This window comes from Rattus norvegicus, chromosome 16, assembly GCF_021556685.1.
Source record: "Rattus norvegicus strain SHRSP/BbbUtx chromosome 16, alternate assembly SHRSP_T2T, whole genome shotgun sequence".
Classification (NCBI taxonomy): Eukaryota; Metazoa; Chordata; class Mammalia; order Rodentia; family Muridae; genus Rattus; species Rattus norvegicus.
Window position 1 is genome coordinate 4,429,560 of NC_141549.1, and position 15,987 is coordinate 4,445,546.

At 42.3% G+C, this 15,987-nt stretch overlaps 1 protein-coding gene across 5 annotated transcripts in view; it reads right to left on the minus strand.

Moving 5' to 3' along the window:
* The window catches only part of Cacna2d3 (calcium voltage-gated channel auxiliary subunit alpha2delta 3), an 823,841-nt gene that overhangs the window by 254,153 nt on the left and 553,701 nt on the right, over positions 1–15,987 (minus strand).

Sequence of the window (15,987 nt, forward strand, 5' to 3'; positions counted from 1 at the left end):
TGGCTTTTTCCACATGAACTCTCATTAAGATCTGTCTGTAGTACTAGTGTCTTAGCCATGGGCTTTATAGAGTCTTGCTTTCAGCCCACGTTGGGACCCTCAGTCATCTGAATCCAAATGGAAAATGACCTGTAGGAGATTCCTCTGCTCCCATGCAAGAAGCCACCACCTCTTAAGATGAGCCCTAGAGTCATTGAGCTTCCATAACAGGTGGCTTTGGCATGTACATGTTCATATGTGTTTGCACAGGTGATAGAATTCTATAGGGGCTTGTTTTTAAGATAACTTGGTTAAAAGACTGTGAGAGAGGACTTTCAGCTTCATTGTTCAACACTGTTGCTACCAATGACTACTAAGACAATGGACAGTTGAATTCAGAGAATTTGTTTTTCTTGTTCACTGTAAGAATTTAACAAAGATAAATAAATAAATGAAAATCATGACACCTTTGCCTTCAATGGACAGACTGACTCTTGGCCTAGTAGGTGTCTGGTAATGAACTAGGTCGCACAAAAGACTGTAACAATGATGTCACCACAGTGGCCCTGCCAGGTTTGTCGGCCAGCTGCAGGCAGAGGAGGGGCATTTGGGCTCACAGGAAGACCACAAAGTGCACACATTCTAAGCCCTCCTCACAGAGCCCTGGGTTGGATTATCATAATGAGGGAAGGGGGAAATGGACACATTTGATCTAGATTCCGTGAAGTCTGCAGAAATCACTAGACCTTATAAAAATGTACTGCTCTGCCAGGCCAACACAAGCCGCTGTGAATATGGGCCTTGTGGCCAGGCAGCTGCCCTCCCCCTATGCTCTTCCACATTCTCAGCCATCCAGGTTCCTTTCCAAGTTTCTTCTTGTTTGCATTCAGTCTTCCATGGTTGAAAAAAAATCTGTTCTTAATAATATTAATAGTTAAGATTAAGATTATTCTAACCTCTAAATAGCATATATTTAACAAAACCACAGCACTTTATAAGGGGAAAAAACTACCCATGCATTTTCAAAACAAAATAAACAAGACATTCATTTATAAAGGGGTCTTTGAAGATGATACATTTTTGTTCTGTGTCCATTGTCACACAGTGATCGATACTTCTTAACTTGAGGATTCTGTGCTTTTACATAACAGCAAACTAATATGAAGCAGATTGTCAAGTGCTGCAAAGGCAGATAGCTGCCAAAAGCCTATGACCTCACCCATCCAGGCCCTAAGTATTCTGTTGCAAAAGTCAAGACGTTAATTCATTAAGGACTTCCTTAGCTTCTCCTTCAGGGAACACTCTACCATTCCATCGTGATATCGGGCTTTCTGGGAACTTTTCAGTCTGGCCCACAGTAATTAGCTTGGCCTGGATGAGGCCAATAATTAAAAACAGATAGTATTTATGTTTTGATGGAGAAGTGAGTGCTAATGCTAAAGAAGTTTTACGGACCTAAACATTTTTCCTGGTCTTTCCTAATATCGAGTTTCTTTGGAGTCCACCTACATAAGGATGATGCTTGAATAAGGAAAAAAAAGTCACATTCTCCATTCCATCTATAAACCATATCTGTAGCATGAAAACCACTGTCAGGAGCTATTCTATCAGACTCAAGCACTCTGGCATGAACAAGACGACTTATGCAATCAACTCTTCTCTCAATATCTGTGTCACCTCTGGTTTACTCAGTCCTTCTGCAGGAAATCAGGGACTGCTACTCAGCTGCTGAAGATGTCATTGGTACTAACCAGTTTCCTCCGAACAGAATTTACAAGAAAGTCAAGCATGACAATACTTTGAACAGTATTCTCAGTACCACTGTCCACACTGTGGTTGATATTCTGTATTACTTCCCTCTTATTAGTGTGGACTCATTATAAAACTATACATAATGTCGAAAAGTTAGCTCCATGGTCCATGAGACAACTGCAGTGAGTATTGAGCAGAGACAGGTGACAGAGCAATCCTTAGTCTCATGAGGTCATTAAAACTGGGTGTCAACCACATGCCAGGAATGAGTGCTACAGACAAAACACACTTTGTCCATAGTCTTCATGTTATTGTGTGATAAAAAGCATGAAGGAATTTTTAGAGAAAGGGAAATTCCAAGCACTCGTTTAATTATAATTGATCATCAAAGCCTTGAAATGGAAACTTGGTGACATGATGGATAACATTTCGGTAGAATCATGCAGTTGCCATGAATGTTTCTCCCTGGGAGAGAAGCTGAGCATCTGAGAAAGAGAAGCATGTCCAAAAGCCTAGGGGTGGGACAACATTCTTGGGTGTGATGTAATGTATGAGCAAGCAGTGTAGTTGATGTTCTGTGAAAAGACTGGAACCAATGATGGACTTCTGCTTGTCACAGTAGAAGGCTTCAAGGCAATAGAGAAAACAAACCATGGAAGGCCAGGAAATACAAAATCAGTGCAAGGAATCATTTCCAAGGACTCCTGAGATGCTCACTACATGACCAGTATCTCTCGATATTCAAACAGTGCAACTTCTTTTTAAATGTTTCCTTGTATTTTAGCAGTGGACAGACGTATGATCAACTTTACTTCAACAATGACATGGCTGATAGAGAAAGACCTTGACTACCCAGAAGGATGGCACTGTCCTGGTTCTTCAAAGAGAGGATGTGAAGTCAGACTCTTCTTGTTGAACTGGTGTGTTGGACACACAGTCATACATAAGGATGGGATGAAGAACCTATTGATCATATGGATTACAAAGATAGCCTTGAGCAATGAGTCATGAGCTCAAAGTAATGTTGGGAATGATACAGTTCTTACCAACTTATTTCCAGATAAGTTTCAGCTTGGAAGGCTCCAGACGATGAGAATCACATGCACTGAGCACATTGCAAAGGTCCAGACACCAGCTTTCTCCTTAAGAAGCCTAAACACATGCAGACTTGCCAGCATAGTAGGAGTTCTTGAACATTTCCAGATGCATGCATAAAAGTGATGGACACTTCACTGTAGACAAGGCTAGGGTCTCTGAGAGGAGGTCACAGGAGCAGATGATCATGGAACTGAAAAAGCATGGGTTCCAGGTAAGGCGAGAGAGGAAGGCTGCTTCCTGGTGAAAGAAAGGCATGTGCAAATGGTCTGGGTCAGAGAGAGCACTGGGATTGGCTCTTAAGATCCCTACAGCTGTGACCAAGACAGAGACAGAAGGTAGGGCCCAATGAAGAAGGGCTGTGCTTTTAAAGGTCAGGCTGCAGTGAGTTACTACAGGCACAAGAAGCATAGGCCTTAGGCTCCTCTAAAGTCTGAGCTTTGGTTATCCCACTGTACTTTAAATCCTCTGACTTGTTATTGGATTAAAAAGAGCCCTTGGTGACATCTTTCTCGGAAGTAAAACCGAAATGGTCTTCTAATTAGGTTTCTTGATCGTCTTACCTCATAAGGTACAAGGCAGTGCTCTCCAGTGGCTCCACACGTGGGGTACTATGGGAAATCCACCAACAGGGGGTCCATATGAACCTGTCTTTCCCAAAGGAAGATATAAGGCATGTGATGCTTGACTGGCTGTCTGAGAGAGAACCAGACTGTGCAGAGTTCTCAACCCTACCTTCATCTTGGGCCATCTTGTGTTTGATCACTTCAGAACAGAAATCAATAACAAGTTCAGTATATATTCCCAATGCTCCAGTTGCTTTGATTATAAATAATAGAAATTGATATGAAAACATGTTCCTGATTGCCTGAATTAACTACTGCCTCTGCTCATCCTTTCTTTGTTCCAAACAGGAGAGAATTTCCCCTGAGGAGCTGGCATTGAGAAATGCATTTAGCTTGAACATCTGACAAGAGCACATATCACCACCAGAGTAAGATTGGAAGGAACCTTGATTGACATATTGTTCTCAAGTTAGATCTGAAAGACCATGAAGGCAAGAAACGAAAAAACAAAAACACCGACACCCCACAGCAGAGTTGTCCCCCTGCCCCTTGTAAACAGAGGTAGGTTATGAGCCTGAGAGAGCTGACAAATTCTTGTCTGTGCTATCTCTGAGGAAAAGTCACACAGGGATCACATTTATCATTGCCATATCAATTCTTACAGACTAGGAATAAGAGAATTAAATCATACACATGGAGAAAATCCTGGAACCACAAGAGACATGAAGCTGGCAGCTGATAGCAAACCACAGGCTGATTCTTTCTGGGATTATTTTAATTGTTCTTCATGCTGGTAATAGGAGGAATGTGTTCGTTGTTAGTCTACACCATGTCAGAGCATAAGAATTGGTTCTGAGAAGATAATTCACTCGAATTTCTGAGCCATGTTGGGGGACTAGCAAGACAGATTTGGTTGTGCTTTCCAAAATTATCTAACGCAGAGTGGTTATCCTGTTAACACAGGCTTGCCTGTCCTCCTGTACACACACACACACACACACACACACACACACACACACACACACACACAGAGGGAGGAAGGGGGAGGGAGAGAGAGAAAGAGAGAGATGTGGAATGATGGTTGATGTCCGTAATGAACTTGCCCGAAGAGAACATGCTCCTTCTCAGCCAAGCTACAAGGTTTGCAGATTCTATGAGAAATGGCTGCCATTAAACTCCCTAAGCCTCATGACCTTATATCCTAAGCATTATGGAAAGACAAGTGTGTGCTTGTATTCCAGCACTCATGAGAGTAGGAATAAAAAGAGGCAAGAGAGCACAGGAAAGCAGACATGGTCGTGAGGGTTGTAATCACACAGGGCCTAGTTGAACTGGAGGTTACACGGAAGAACTGAAGTTTCAACATGCCACGTCATTCAGATCCAGGCATTTGTTCTTGTTCACACCTCTGTGTTAAAGAATTCACAGCCCTAGCTGTTCTGTGTCTATAACAGTGTCTTTGCTGAGCCATACCTGATGAAATAAAGCTATGCACTCTGGGCTACAGAAATCTGCTCAGAACTGTAAACCCAGCTACACAAACACCAAATTAAGGCCTATACTGTTTGAACAGGGATTATGTATATATGTATTCATATATCCAGGGCTTGGAGACTAGGTTTTACCAGATTGGTGGCATTGGGGAATAGAAGGTGAAGTGTGGGGGATGTGAGAACTGGTCTAGAGAGAAGATGAAAATATAGCGATGGCTTGAGGAAGAGAAAAGAGGCAGAATAGCTTTAGACATAGTCAACTGAGTGGCTGTTGCTCTTGATAGCTTCCTATCCTGGGTAGGTTTGATCCTTAAGGCAGTGTTTTTAATATATTATAACAGAATCTATGCTTTCTGTAGATCCTAGAATCTACAGTCAGTGCTTCGATGATATAAACACAGAGTTGAATTTGGGTTATCTCTACTAATCAAGGAAAATATAAAAAATATTTAATAACTTTTCCTGTTTGGCTTTCTAGTAGAGATCGATATAATTCCCATAGTCATATTTCCTAATGGAATCCATCTAATACCTAGTAAACACAAGGGGATGGTGCACAGCTCAGGAGCTGTATGGATGATCAGTGGTGAAGAGCACTGGCTGCTCTTGCTGAAGACCCGGGTTCGATCCCCAGCTCCCAACTATCTGTGGTACCAGATCCAAGGGATATAATTTCTTCTACTGACCTCTCGGGGCACCAGGTACACACAAGTGGTAGGCAAACATTTGTAAATATAAAAATAAATAAATATGTCTTTTAAAATGATAGCCCAAAGCAGAGAATTCGACACTGCCATTATCAGAAGGGGATACACAATCACTTCACACTTGGGCTCTACGGTGCTGAGACAGGGTAAAGAGTGAGTGCTTCTGAGCTTCTCTTGAAGATAGCTAGGGCATGGACGTCTTCATGTTCCCAATCCCACAAAATCAAATCACAGTAGCTCTGCATCTATGTGTTTTATTAATTAAGAGTCCATAGAAAGATAATCTGAGTAGATTATGACCTCACAACTTTAAAATTGGCCACCACAATGAATAATAGCACACAAATACAAATGACCCAGGCATGGTCATTGGTTTGGGTTTCTAGACAAATTTCTCTGCCTGACTCTCCGATTTCTCAGCCCTCTTTCCTATACCACATTTCATTCCTATCTGATTTCCTCCTACCATGGGAGATTAAGGCCATTTCACCCTTGTGTGGAGCTGTGAATCAAATAGGCCTGTCTATAAAGGTTATTGTAGATGCTGGAAAAGAAGGGGCCAGAAGGATAATGAAAGTCAGTGGATAGAAGAAGCTGTCATTGTCAGAATCTGGAGCCAGTACGTGAATTAAGGTAAAAGGAGTCCAGAAACAAATCAAAACAACAAGACTGTCCCTGAATGCAGTCACACTTCCAGAAAGAACTGCAAAGACAACATGGTTCTAAGAAGCAAGATTTTCCATGTCCCTTTGAGTTAGAAATTGACATAACATCAGAGTGGCGAATGGCTCAATTCTGCAGGTAATCATGGCTTCATGGTCTCATCCATTTCTGTCCAGTAGAGACAGAAGCTGGCCTTTCACTATCAACAGGTGCAACTTACAGAACCACAAACTCGTAAACAACAATAAACCAATGAAAGCCAAAGGCCTCATTTATGTTCAGCATTAAGCTTTTCTGGCACTGACTACCATCCATATAGAGTTTTTTCTCAAGTTGAGTTTATACGATTGACTCATAGTCTTGTAACATCAGCTTCATGGGAAAAACAAACCAGACTCTGAAACACAAACAAAACCCCAACAACGATAACAACCAAAAAGATTTAAAAGAGGAATCTAGTACCAAATAGAGGAGGATGCTATTTGCATGGCTATAAGTGATTCCCTAAATCAGGAACACAGAGCAGCATCTACTGCAAAATAACAATAATAATTATAATAGTAATCTGTTTTGATGGAAATAAAGTACAGTAATATTTATTGCCTGTGCCAGAGTTATAATGACTGTGGGGCCAGGAGTGAAGTACCACAGCATGCTCCACATGTTTTTACCACGGTTTCTAAAGGCTCTGGAGGCTATTAAATTTAATGAACCCATCTGCTATGAAATAGAGGTCCCAACGTAATCAGCTTCCTCCATGCCAAGTAATGCAGATGGCAATCTCTGTACCACGACTCAGCAGGATGTTTCTCCTTACGTGTGTTTCTCTGTCCCAATGATCGCAACTTCTTTGATATGCACTGGTGTCTTGGGAAAATACTGTAAATTCCATTTCCAACCTCTGACAAGTTCCTTACGGTGGCTCTGACACCCCCTGAGTAATTGCTTCTAGGCAGTAAGAAGTTGTAGCTTAAAGCAATCACCCAAATGACTCCTCAATGGCCAAGGTGCTATTCCTAAATGGGAAACTGAAACAAACGTGCAATTGATCAAACCCAAGGCATTTTCTCCAAGTTGGACTTAGTGGGGGGTGAGGAGGTGGGACACAGGTCTAATTTGCCATTGCAAGTAAATAGGTTTGAACTTCCTGTAGATTGCCTACTGAATTGCATTGCCAGCAAACGGGAGAGACTGGGGGAGGGGGGGGAGGGGCTGGGTAATGAATTCTCATTATTTTAAATGGTCACATTCCCACTGTTTTTGAAAGATTTCTTTGCTTCCCTTCTGTGTATTGCCAAGCTCTGTGCAAACTCCCCTGGAGGAGGTTATCCGGGTGTGGATGCTTCCTGGGTTTGATGCTGGCCCTACCCGACATGGCAACTTGGGTAGCTTGCCTGAGCTGATTAAGACCCAACTGCAAAGCACAAGTGATTTGCTTATGAAATGGAACAAATCCCACTCATAATGACTTTTCGCTCTGCACCTCCAAGATAATGGCTGTGCATGACTCGTGTGAAGATGAGAAGCCCGGCGAATTCCAGAATTCTGGTGTTTGCTGTTTTGCCAATTAATACATGAGATCTTATTAGATTAAGCATAATTAATGTTGTTAACATTCATTCATTTATTTGGTCTTCATCGGGAAAGCAAATTGAATGGAGCAGCCACGGCAGACATTGAATATTTAATCAGACTGGTAGCAAAAAGCCAGGAGGATGAGTTATGAAAAGAGCTTTGCAGTTCTGATATTAGAGCTAGGCTTGGTAAATACAACCAATGACCCATCCAACCTCAGGCTCTGTTAATGGTTTGGGACTTCTCCGACCATGTGCAGACTCAGGACATCATGAGTCCATGTGTAATGAATAAGAAAGGAAGGAACTTCATGCACAGGATGCTGTGAACCATTCTGTTAACTGTTAAGTCAATTGCATAATTATCTTTGTTAATGCTGGGTTCAGTTACAATGCCCGACAGATCAAGCGGCCAGAATTTCTTTCACCAGAACCACTAAAATCTGGTAATTAGAGAGAAAGAAGATCTAGGACCATGGCAAGGAAACCTGAGGGATCAAGTGCTCAGCTTTACTAGACAATTACAAATGCCAACTTCCTGTGGCCCTGGTAGAAATAATATAAATCAACATGGGCATGAGTTTTCTGCTTCCAAAGGAGTGAAAAACCCTTTTCACATCAGAGCATAACGGCAGGGACCAAGCCGGTGGAAGCAGAGAGAGCTGCAGCACTGCAGAAAAACGAGCGCAGCCTCCCTAGTCTGAAAGCAGGTAGGAAAAGGCATGGCTGGATGGCCTCTAGCAGGATCTTCTCCTGTCAAACAAGAACACAGATCCAGAGCGGCTACTGTGGTGGACAGCATTCTAAATTGGTTCCCAAGACTTCTGCCTCTAACAAGTATATCCCTGTAAAATCCCTGGCTTTAGAGAATGGACAGGAAGGGATGGAATTTCTACAGTCAGATCACCAAACAATTGCCTTTGAGTTCATAAAAAGGTGGCTAGCCTGGTACACCTAACCTAATGGGAGAAGCCATCAAGGGAAGGTCGAGCAGGAAAGAGAAACTCTGCTGGTCTGGAAGTGAGTAAGCGTGTGTAACTGTGGCGGTACGGTAAGGAATGGCAGGTAACCATTCTCCAGACAGCAAGAAAACAAGACCCAATGCTACAACTGAAAGCCAGCGAATTCTGCCCCAAACCTGTCCACCTGGCCCATTCTGGGAAATAACTCTGAACTATGGCACAGCCATCAATTAACTGGGGTCTTGTATGCTCCAGAATAGATTGATGCCCATAGGAGCCTCAAGATCGTGCAACATACAGTTGTAAACAGTTAAACATATAGCCATGGGGAACAACACAGGTATCTGATGATGAGCTGTAGAAGTAAAGAAAGGAGGATGGATTAAGGGAAGGCAGGAAACAAGGGGAATTGAGAGACAATACATAACAGTCCCATCCTTCTGGATATCTAACCCTTAGAGCCAACCCGAGAAGGTAGGCTTTGTTTCTATCCTACAATGGGAATTGGTTAGGGGGCAGAGCTAATGTGGACTTAAACACCTATGGGTGTAACCACCAAGCTGCCATTTTAACACCATGTTGTTAGCTCAAGATCTAAGATAGGCTTTTCATATGTGTAAATGTATTAAAAATTTTTACGACAACCCCACTGGGGTTTACACACATTAAGAAGGGGTCATTTTGCCTATCCCCATGGTACATGCTCATTACTGAAAGCTGAGTTATTATATAGGCCAGTGTTAACACTGGGTTGGATGGATTGGGTCAAAACGTTAGTCATTTTGAAACCATTGGTATATTAGACAGTATTAATCACTGTTGGAATTGACATCCCAGAGATACCCAGAGGTGGGCTTCACTGATCTCCTACATTGATCCGCATGTCAATAAAGATGAATCATTGTGGCAGCTAAGAGCTCAAGAACGCTTCACTTTTGGGGGTTTCTAAAACTGGTGGGATCATCTTAGAACGCAGACTCTATAGATGAATCCAGAATGGTTATCCTATATTGACCCCGATGTACACATGACAGAGTTGTTTGATTTGGTATTTGCTTTGTGCTTGAGCTGCAGATCTAGGCCTCAATGGCTTGTTTGAAAAGACTGTGGTTTCTTGGCCAGAGGCCATTGATGAGTGCACAGCAGTGATCCCTTCACCCTCAGGCCTAGTTAAAAAACAAAAAAGATACCCAGCCGCATATGTAAGAGGCCTCTCTATATCTCTAAACTGAGAAGGTTCTTCAGAACTTCCTATTTGAAAGCTTATTTATCTGAGAGATTTGCATATATATATGCATGCTTTATGTGTAGCAAAAGGTGCTGGAGGAAGCGAGGCGTGTCCCTCCTGTCATCTTGCCATTTTGAGCTTACTCAGTAATGAGCCATGGTGGTTGAGGCACAGAGTATTAATTCTGCGTGGAACAGAAATCTTCAGAGGTATTCATTACACAGAAGGTTGCCCAGGGAAGTCTCAGGCCACTCTCCTTTCCTCTGCTGTCAAGGGTTACAGAGTGGAAAATCCTTGAGTGGCAGTAGGCCCTCCACGAGCTTCAGGCTGTGTCTCTAGCCAGAGTAACAAACATGAGTACCACATCCTCTTCCACTGGCATACAGCATTTATCTGCTTCTCATTTTACTGACCTACTCAAGAAGTTGTTCACACAGTTTCCTACAAAGTATACTAGAGACCAGACAGGGTATCCTACTGTTCAGGTACTATTATTTTCCTCTTATTTAATTAAAAATGATCTCTGGAGAAGCACTTTGAAACAATAAAAATGTCTTTCTTATCACCAAGGTTTCTACCTAGATTTTTAATCCGTTGACAATGCTGGCTCTAAATGAGTGTGGTTTTCATAAACTACCTTGGCTGCAGAATGGTGACTCCCCAGTTCCATGAGCCCCTCACTTACCACGTGTCATGACGCTTTAGATTACACTCCTTTCCCTATGGAGTTTATCTGTTTGGTGTTTGTCCGTTATCATTGATAATACATGGACTGGTGTTTTACTCAACAGAGCCTGGTCTATCACTGTTGTATGTCGTTCTGAGTTGCAAACTGTCCCAGGTTCCACCAACAAGAGACACTTAATGCTAACTTCACACTTTTGATATGATGGTGTTATTGTTTTAAGTATTCCATTGTTTTCTGATATAAAATATTTTGTTTCCTTTATTGAGAAGAGAAAGGTACCTTAACGACTGAAGCCTTGGAATCAGCAACTTCTCTAAGGAATCTTGGTTCTTTTTCCTGGGAGAGGATCTTGCTACAGGATGAGTTCGTTGCTATGTAACTTCCAGTGACTCTAGCCTCTCAGTGAACATAGTTGGAATGACATCTTATAGCCTTTGATCCAGTCAAACTGCATAGGCACCTGCCTCACTTTAAAACACTTTCCATGTGTTCATTTTCAACATCCTTCCAACAAAGCCTAAGAATTTCTTACTACTACATGTTAGACTCCAGAGATTCAAATAACACTCTTAAAAATGGGGTACAGAGGGGTTGGGGATTTAGCTCAGTGGTAGAGCGCTTGCCTAGGAAGCGCAAGGCCCTGGGTTCGGTCCCCAGCTCTGAAAAAAAGAACCAAAAAAAATGGGGTACAGAGCTAAACAAAGAATTCTCAACTGAAGAATATTGAATGGCTGAGAAGCACCAAAAGAAATATTTAACATCCTTACTCGTCAGCGAAGTGCAAATCAAAACAACCCTGAGATTCCACCACACACCAGTCAGAATGGCTAAGACCAAAAATGCAGGTGACAGCAGAAGCTGGCCTGGATGTGGAGAAAGAGGAACACACCTCCATTGTTGGTGGGATTGCAAGCTGGTGCAACCATTCTGGAAATCAGTCTGGAGATTCTTCAGAAAATTGGACATAGTCCTACCTGAGGACCCAGCTATACCTCTCCTGGGCATACACCCAAAAGATGCTCCAAAATATAACAAGGACACGTGCTCCACTATGTTCATAGAAGCCTTATTTAAATAGTCAGAAGCTGGAAAGAACCCAGATGTCCTTCAACAAAGGAATGGATGCAGAAAATGTGGTACATCTACACAATGGAGTACTACTCAGCTATTAAAAACAATGACTTCATGAAATTCATAGGCAAATGGATGGAACTAGAAAATATCATCCTGAGTGAGGTAACCCAATCACAAAAGAACACATATGGTATGCACTCACTAATAAGTGAGTAATAGCCCAAAAGCTAGGAATACCCAAGATACAATTCATAGACCACATGAAGCTCAAGAAGAATGACCAAAGTGTGGATGCTTCAGTCCTTCTTAGAAGGGAGAACAAAAATACTCACAGGAGGAAATATGGAGACAACGTGTAGAGCAAAGACTGAAGGAAAGGCCATCCAGAGTCTGCCCTACATGGGGATCCATCCCACATACAGTCACCAAAACCAGACACTATTGCAGACAGTAAGAAGTGCACGTTGACAGGAGCTTGATATAGCTGTCTCCTGAGAGGCTCTGCCAGATCCTGACAAATACAGAGGCAGATGCTTGCAGTCAACCATTGAATTGAGAACAGGATCCCTGATGGAGGAGTTAGAGAAAGGACTGAAAGAGTTGAAGGGGTTTGCAACCCCATAAGAAGAGCAACAATATCAACCAACCAGACCCCCCCCCAGAGTTCCCAGGGGCTAAACCACCATCCCAAGAGTACACAGGGACAGACCAATGCCTCCAGCCACATATATGGCAAAGGAGGGCCTTGCCAGGCATCAGTGGGAGGAGAGGCCTTTGGTCCTGTCAAGGCTCCATGCCCCAGTGTAAGTGAATGCCATTGTCAGGAGGTAGAAGGGAGTTGGTGGGTGAGTGGATGGGGGAGCACCCTCATAGATGCAGGGGGAGATATCCGGTTTCTAGAGGGGAAACAGGGAAAAGGGATAACATTTGAAATGTAAATAAAATATATCCAAAAATAAAAATTAAAAATTAAAAAAGTACTAAAAAATTAAAATGTATTCTGTTCTTTTCTCTAGATTATAAGGTTGTATTGAACATTTTATTCAAAAATGTAATAGTACATGTCCATTATATCAAAGATTAATTCAAAAGGCTAGCTATGTTTTCTTTTCCCTGTTTAATGGGTAAATTTGCTATTTAATGATGATAGAGTTGTTTTTGTTTTCAACTTGTTGATACTCAGTTAAAATTTTCCTCCTATACATTTAACATATGAATAAATGAATGAATTAATTAATGAATAAATAAATAAATAAATAAATAAATAAATAAATGCAATAAAATGTTTGTTTGTTTGGCTTAGACTTTGGTTTTATCGTTGAACTGGCCAAATGGCTCAGCCTGAAAATGTATAATTTCCGAGCAAGATGGCTTAAGTTTGGTCCCCAGGACCCACATGGTATAGGGAAAGCACCAAGTACTACAAGTTTTCCTCTGACTTCCACACATGTGCAGTAATGATATATGTACCTACACTCCCCACCCCCCACACGAATAGAACAATTTTTAAAGACAAAACTAGATCAGGGGTACAGCTTAATAGGTAAAGTGTATGAAGACCTGAGTTCAGTTTGCTAGAATCCGCACCAAGCCACACACAGTAGTGCATGTCTGTAACCCAAGTGCTTCTAAAAATAGATGGGGCAGACAAAGAAAAATCCCTGGGCTTACAGGCTTGCTAGGCTAGGACAAAGGACAAAGGACCCACACTCAAATACACAGAAAGGGTCAAGACTGTGGTTGATGTTAAACATTGTTCTCTGTCTGCCACATGTTATGTCATGCATGTATTCTCTCTCTCTCTCTCTCTCTCTCTCTCTCTCTCTCTCTCTTCTTTCTCTCTCTCTCATATGTGTGTGTGTTTGTGTGTGTCTGTATTTCTGTCTGTCACACACACTTACACAGCATACAAATATCCAAAGATACAACAAAACAAAAATCAAAATTACATAAAAAGGGGTGTGAGTGACATTTCCTAGTTACTCAGTTCTGTGGACTTCTAACTCCCCTTGCCTATGCGCATTTGGTATTGCCTAAGCAATACCTTCTCATTCAGTCTTCTGTACTACACGGCAGTCACCTGCAAGCCTCACTCTTGTGTTTGCTGACTTTCCTTAGCAGTATATGTTGCTACTACATAAACATCCTATGCTGAGCAGCGGAGGCCACCCTCACTCTTGCTCCTAATAGTCCATGACTCATACAATCAATCTTGACATGTTTGGGGAGTTAGACAATCTCCAACATGTGGAAATTACACACAGTTCTAATGAACAAATGTCTCCAAGGGCTTCTGTCTTAATGGAGAGTTATCTTCAAGGATAATTGCAAATATGACTGCTGGAGCAAAGGGCGAATGAACAGCACACCCTCCTCCATAGAAACTGTCTCCTTCTGCATTTGCATAGTGATCTGTGAGGTCCGCCTTGCCGGAGTCCTCACCAGGACAGCACATGGCTAAGCTTCCAGTTCAATCACTCTGCTATTGAGAAATGGCACCTCATTATGGTTTAATTTGCATTTTCTTACTATGGATAAAGGTGTGTATTTCTCCACATAAAAATCTATTTTATTATATTTGAGACTTGCCTATGTCTTCTGCTAGTTTCTTTCCCTATAGGATTTTTGAGGAAGAGTTTCCTCAGTCTTTGAAAATGTTTTATCACATTATTTATTTGTTCATTTCTGTGCTTGAGCATGGGGTCACTTGCTGTGGTGCTGTGTGAAGGTCAGAGGACCCATGACGGTCAGTTCTCTTTACCCTGGGCATCAAAGTCAGGCCATCAGCTTTGATGGAAAGAGCCTTTACTTGCTGAGAAAACATTCTTTGTCTTTTTAATTTGTGGTCTTGCTCTGCTAATATGAGAACATACACTAAGTTCCCGTATGCCATCAGACCGTTTATTGGCCTCTCTGATCTACTAATCTGTTCAGGTTCATACATCATATGCTTTATCTCTAAATTCTTGCCCTATACTTGCACATGAGGAATGAAAACCACTGATCTGCCTGGATGCCTAGAGTTTGCATGACAAACCAGAGTGGCTTGCTTCTTTAGCACCAGCTAGACATGTGCTTCTCCTCTCCTCTTAGTTCTTCTGTCTCACTTAACCACAAGAGAGAAGAGGTGGCATCATGATTGCTGTGCCCATTGTCATTGTTATAAATGTGATGTCAGCTCAAATGACAGCTTAGCTATTTCATTTCTACAGTTCAGAACTGAGCCAGGATTCAACTTCCAAAATGATAAAAGGCCAGTGTTGCCAGCAACCAAGAACTACTTCCCAGACCACATCCTCATCTTCATGTGACTCTCCTTGAGGTTCCCCATCCCTTCCAAGTCAGGACTAGCTATGTCTTACTTGAAGGCTGGGGTGGGGTAAGCTGTTGTGGTGAGCTGGATGGGTCAGGGTGTCCCCAGTTTGGCTCTCATGTGTTGTTATTGTCCTATGTGTGCCTGATGCTGCCAGAAATATAGCAAGAACAAGAGCAGGAGAGCCCAGAGAGAGGAAAGTAGGCCCAAGACAGCCATGGAGACAACTACAGAATACAGCCATGTCTGTGCATTTGTGATTAATGAGATGTGAATCTCCAGAAAAATGATGGCTGAACAGTCCTCAGAGAACATTTACAATCAATAAATGAAACACTCCACTCCCATTGGACTCAGTATCGCTATGAAAAATCACCCTAAAATTTCACAAAAACACAGGCATGGAGTGATTACTGGGTGACTGGCAAAGTCCCTCCATTTAAGCACACGATACAATCCAACTTTTCAGGAGCTCATGACTAGAGTTCACACAACCATGCTTATAGAACCCCCACGTAACCACATTTTTTGCCTGTCTATGGAAGGGAAATATAATTGCATCCTCTGTGGTGGGCCCCATTTGTTATCAGAGTGAGCTTCGGCCACATCTTCAGCTGAGACCCAATGATCCGTCACGAGGCCTGGGCCTCACACATGGCAAGGGCTGAGTTCATCTGCGTGTTTTTCATCACTGTCTCATGCATGAACGTGATCATCTGTGGGCTATTGGGAAACCACAAACAAAAAGGGAGAGTGGTTGATGTTTTCAGAGGAGCAGGTCCTATTCACGGTCATCTTCTATATGACCTTTGTCTGCCGAGATGAACAACAGCAATTGTACCTACAACCTGGGGCAGTGTCACTCAAGCCCCACAACTGATGAAAGCCTTGCC